Here is a 6,000-nt window from a genome sequence, read left to right as displayed (position 1 = left end):
GTATATCAGGCACGTAGAGAACTTTGGTGAGCTTCATCTCCTTCCCAGAGGTCATCTTCAAAAAGACTTCACCTTCCCTCTTGACTTCAGAGGTAGCAGAGTTGCCCATGAACAACTTTTCTCCATCTCCTAGCAGCTCAAGGGTGGAGAAGGAGTTCTTGTCAGCGCAGATGTGGCGGGTTGCTCCAGTGTCCAACCACCACTCCTTCGGGTTCGAGTCAATCATGTTGACCTCGGAGACCACAACGACGAGGAGGTCATTATCATCCTCCACGACATTGGCCTCCTTCTTCTTCTTTGGCTTTCTACAATCGGCAGCTCGGTGACCAACTTTGTCGCAATTGTAGCATTTACCAACAATCTTTTGTTGGTACTTCTTCTTGAACGTCGCTCCCTTGACTCCAAGCTTGTGGGCGTGCTTCTTCCCCTTCGAGTTCTCGCCATGTTCGATGACATTGGCTCGCTCGGAGACGGTTCTCAGTCTTTTATCGGAGCCACGGTTGTCTTCCTCGATTCGGAGGCGAACAACCAAGTCTTCAAGACTCATCTCCTTTCGCTTGTGCTTGAGGTAGTTCTTGAACTCCTTCCACCCCAGTGGAAATTTCTCTATCACGGAAGCAACTTGGAAAGACTCGCTAGTGGTCATTCCTTCGGCTTGAATCTCGTGGAAAATGAGTTGAAGCTCTTGCACTTGACTCACCATGGTCTTCGTGTCCACCATTTTGTACTCGAGAAAGCGACCCACAATGTACTTCTTAGAGCCCGCATCCTCGGTTTTGTACTTGCGATCCAACGAATCCCAAAGCTCTTTAGAAGAGACTTTAGAGCTATACACGTTGTATAAAGAGTCGGCGAGACAATTTAACACGTGGTTACGACAAAGGTAGTCGGATTCGTTCCACCCCACATAGGCCCGAAGCACTTGTGGGTCGGCTTCACCCTCACGAGGAGTGGCCGGAGGATCTTCGGTCAAAAACCGAGCAAGTCCTATGGTCGTCAAGAAAAAGACCATCTTTTGTTGCCATCGTTTGAAGTTGAGCCCGTCAAACTTCCCCGGTCTCTCGGTCGGCATCACCGTGGGAGGCCCTCGAGCCACACCCATGTTTGGAGCATCTAGGCCCAAACCCGCCATCGGTTGAACGAGACCTGCAGGTCCGTTCCCGGCCGTAGCCGCCATCGAGCCTTGTCCCAAAGCCACAGGGATTTGGCCAACGTTGATCACGTTCGTCGGGGAGTTCACCAAAGAGGGATTGTCATTGACGTTCCCTCCAACACTCACGTTCATCGAGTTTTTCATGTTAGTCATATTTCTACAAAAGAAATCCAGAAATTAGTAATCTTCAAAACAAATCCGGGAACAAAATAATGGAAAAATAAAATATTTTTCCTTCCTTGCAACCTGTCTTAGAAAAGTAAAAAGCTTCAAGATTGTTAGCAATATTGTATTAATATTGATGTAAAATAAGACAAATTGCATGGAAAGAAAAACACATAAAACCAATTACATATAAACCGGAAAAACCAAAACGGAAAACTAGTCGAGGCCCGTTGGACGGTTTCCTTGAAGCTTTTTATCGCTCTCCCACGGATGCTGGACTAAACGAGCGATAGCCTCCCAGGATACAACGACTTCAGAGGCAAGCTTAGCACCAAAAGACTTGACTCGCGACGAACTGGAACCTGTGCGAAAACTATCACCACGACAAAACAAAAGAAAATTTCTAGGAAGGAGAGATACTTGGGAACAGTGGGGAATTAGATGGATTTTTTCCTTGTTTCTGAATGTAGGGCTGAAGCTTCTTTATATAGGCCAAGACTATGGTTTGAACTTCAAAAACGTCCAGCCATAAAGGCATTAACGCAGGCTATAACACCCAGCCATTAACACACCGTTTTGAATTCAAAACCATGCGAACAGTCCAACGTTTTCAGCCTTAATGACATTCTTACACAGCCATAATGCGCACTTAAAGCTCAAAACCATTGAATTGAAGCATACAAACCGTTGGCTTTAATTCTCAAACGTACACTTCGTTACTTCGTCCGGTCGAGCTCGTCCAGTCGAGCCGGAATGACTTTGTCACTTCGCCCAGTCGAGCTCGTCAAGTCGAACTGGAATGACTTCGTCACTTCGCCCAGTCGACCTCTCCCAGTCGAGCTGGAATGACTTCGTCACTTCGTCCAGTCGACCTCGCCCAGTCGAGCTGGAATGACTTCGTCACTTCGTCCAGTCGACCTCGTCACTTTCTCATTCACCTTAGGTCCGATTTTGGCAAACAAATATTCAATTTTATAGCCCTCGTTACGAGGAATCCGTATCACTTGGAATTATTAAATTCCGATGAGTGGAGCCCACTAAAAAGGTTGCCACAAATCAGCCATACACATGTTTACTTCCAACATCAAAAACATATTCTAACTTGAAAATAAAAATAAAAAATATTAAACAAAAACCCTTGTATTGTATACATTTTAAATCTAGCCGGCAGGAGTTGATTCTTTTTTAAATACCAAGCATATTTGAGACAGAAAATATAAAATAAAAATAAGTACATATGTATTTTAAATCTATAGTGCGTACGAACAGCCATCGTTCAAGTCTTCTGAAATAAGTAGCCCGAATTAAAGAGTGGCAACATAATAGCACATAGCAGAACACGTTTTATTTTTTATTTTTTATTTTTTTACATAAAAAAAAATACTAAAATGATAGTTCAACTTTAAGGATCAATTCAAACAACTAAGTAAATAAAAATTAAAGTATCCGAAGTCTATTAGAGTTAAAAAGCTTTAGTTTTATGCGAGTTGCTATTCTGCCAACATATCCAAATTACATCACCACCAACTTCTAATTAAACGTCATTAAGGTGGCGTCTCGGGGTTATATTAGGATATATTAAACGATGAAATGCCAATCTTAACGAACCACAAAGCCCTCGCTGGCTAGTACTATAAATTAAACCTCCGCCGAGAACAAACATCACAGTTTCAATAAATTAAGAACAAAAAGCTTTTCGAAGAAATGACCGGGAAGAGTAGATTTCCGATTGCAATGGCGATGATGATGATGATGAGCTTCCTAATGGGGGCGAGTGAAGCGCAGGACTCCCCAGGGGACTTCCTGGCGGCCCACAACAGGGCCCGGGCCGAGGTCGGCGTGGGCCCGATGAGGTGGGACGAGAACGTGGCGGCTTACGCGAGAAAGTACGCCAACATTCGCAGCCGCGACTGCGCTCTGATCCACTCCCAGGGGCCGTTCGGGGAGAACATCGCGAAGAGCACCGGGGACCTTTCGGGGACTTCCGCGGTGGCCATGTGGGTGTCCGAGAAATCCATCTACGACTACAATTCCAACACGTGCCTCGGGAGAAACCAATGGGCTTGCTTGCACTACACGCAAGTCGTGTGGCGCGACTCCACTCGCTTGGGCTGCGCTAAGGTGCGGTGCAACTCCAGGGGAACCTTCATTATCTGCAGCTACGATCCTCCGGGCAACTTCCGAGGCGAGTGGCCTTTTGGAGAGCCAGCTGTCGCCGCCACCATCTAGAACTCTCCATTACTAAAACCTTTACTGCATCTGTTGTCTGTGTGTCGTGTGCCATGTATTTTCCTTGCAAGCAAGTATGCAAGCTTTTCATCTACGTATAAAGATGAGTAAATAAAGATGCTTCATGTTGTTTGGCTTGATCGCGCTATGTTTACACGTATTGTACGGCTTTATTATAGAGAATTACGGTTCTTTATTAGACGATGTTGCGAGTTACTCTTTCTTTCCTTTGTTCATTAAAATTAATAGATTACTATGTGGAGAGTTAATTTGTCTCAAATAAGAAAGATAAATAAAGACGTCTCATAAGATTTATATATTTTAGCGAGGTACTCTTCTCAATCAGATATAACATCTTCATTATATGATATAACTAAAATGATATCATATCATAAAAAAAAAAGGGCTTGATAAAGTTTACAAAGTCATGAGATAGTCATGGAAGTTGGAACTTGGAACCATGATGCTCATAAACATTATCATAATTGCAACGCTTGAAAATGAGTTTCTTAAAGCATGCAACTTCTTTCATAGACCCAACCTAATCGGCGTTGCCACACACACATTATATTTATGAATTGTAGACAACTATTTGTGAAATAAAACCACATTTAGTTAATGTTTATCATCTATTAAAATAATAGAATATTGTAACATGCAAAGTCTAGAGTGTTGATCTTTCGGACTATGTTTGATTTATTTCTCTTTAATTTAATTATTTGTTAATTTTGTGTGTATGATAATAAGGACGTCGAAGTGGAAGAAGAATCTGTCTGCTGAGACTTGGATGACGTGGCCGCTACCCTTAGATAATTCCAAATGTTTGTAAACAAAATCCTATTGAAAAAATATAAACGTATGGGCTAAAGACAAAACACTTTTCCTTTCAGGCCAAATCTCTGGTCTTCTCCTTCTACGATCCAATCCTTAGCTAGCAATTTCATATGTTAAGAATCACTTGACAGTTGACATATACATGAATTTCTTTCTTCAACTCAAAATTCTCTTTCTCTAGCTTACTCTCCAAGTATATCTTAACATATTTCATTGTTTGTGATTGTCTTCTTTATCACATAAATATACACTAATTAAACTTAACCCCAATTTTTCTTATAACGCGTATTAATCCTTTCGGTATATAGTCAATTTAAACGTTTGCTTTTGTAAAATAATCAACGTTTCGTAAATCTTAGGTAAATCGTCACTGCATTTTATTTACGCTTATTTACAAACGTATATTTATAAAAATACCCATAAATACCCAAATTTTTTTTGAACTTATTTATGGGTATTTTTGTAAAAATACATTTATAAATAAAATGCAGTGGTTATTTACCTAAGATTTACGAAACGTTGGCTATTTTGCTAAACTCAAACGTTTAAGTTGACTATTTTGCTAATTTTTTGATTCCCACCACTAGGGAAAAAAAGTCTTTTAGAAACTGCCTTTTTTTTAAGACCGTCTTTTTAATCCCTCGGAGATTAACTTAAATGTGATAGGCCGCTTCTAAAAATGAAATGTCGCTCTTAATTAAAAGCGACTTGTAACTGTTCTTACGTGTGTGGGCTTATTTTTTTTGTACAAATTTGTTCGGCAAGATGTCTTGTAACATGCTCCAGAATATGTTAAGGCATATTGACCACTATTTGCAGAATTGTATTTCTGACAGGTTTCTTGTTTCGCCAAAATAATCGCAGAAGACCTTCTACATATATTTTCTCCGCGTGAATGGAAAACTCTATTTCGACTTCCAGAGGTGTTGACTACTATAAAAAGGAAAATTTTTGCCCTTAGTTAGCGCTTACATTCACACAATCATGATTCTTAGACGAGCACAATCGGCGGATTGAGAAATTATTTGTGTGGTGTGTGTGGTCTAGACGCTATTTCAGATTCATTGGGCATTAGAGTGTTGTGTGGATTTTGTGATTTCGTGATTGAGCACGAGTGTTGAGATTGAAGAAAACCAAACACTTGGGAGAGTGTTTGAGAGTGGAAGTGGGGGGATCTCAAATTCAGGGTGAGCTTGAGTTAAAATTCATGGGTAGTAATAGGAAATAAGCCTTGAGACGAGGATCGTTCATAACTTCATATAACACAATTGTGTACTATTGACTACTTTTCATTTGGAGATTTTTTAATTTCACTTGGAAAATTGTCCCCCGAAGTAGGTGACGTTGCACCGAATCGTATTACAATTGTTTGTGTCATTTATTTTACACACTGATTTTTATATATTTCATCTACTGCATCGGAACAGATTACTGCATACATTATCTCTATACGTTGTGTACAACATTCTGATTAAATATAATTTCAGTAACTTCTAAAATACTTTTTATAGTAATATTACCCATAATTATAGCAGCTAAATATAAGCTACCATCATAACGACAAAATAAAAGTTAAAAACACTCATTCTCATCTATTTGTTTTTAGGGTTCATTAGATA

The 6,000-nt window shown here is 40.3% G+C and overlaps 1 pseudogene; it reads left to right on the top strand.

Moving 5' to 3' along the window:
* Nucleotides 1–2,952: 2,952 nt before the first annotated feature.
* LOC149380925 (pathogenesis-related protein 1 pseudogene) lies at nt 2,953–3,631 on the top strand (annotated as a pseudogene).
* The last annotated feature ends 2,369 nt before the right edge of the window (nt 3,632–6,000 follow it).

This window comes from Urtica dioica, chromosome 11 (assembly GCF_054948205.1).
Source record: "Urtica dioica subsp. dioica isolate 48M chromosome 11, U.dioica_male_clone48M_v1_H2, whole genome shotgun sequence".
NCBI lineage: Eukaryota > Viridiplantae > Streptophyta > Magnoliopsida > Rosales > Urticaceae > Urtica > Urtica dioica.
Note: the sequence above shows the minus strand (reverse complement) of the source record. Positions and strands in the feature narration are given on the sequence as shown.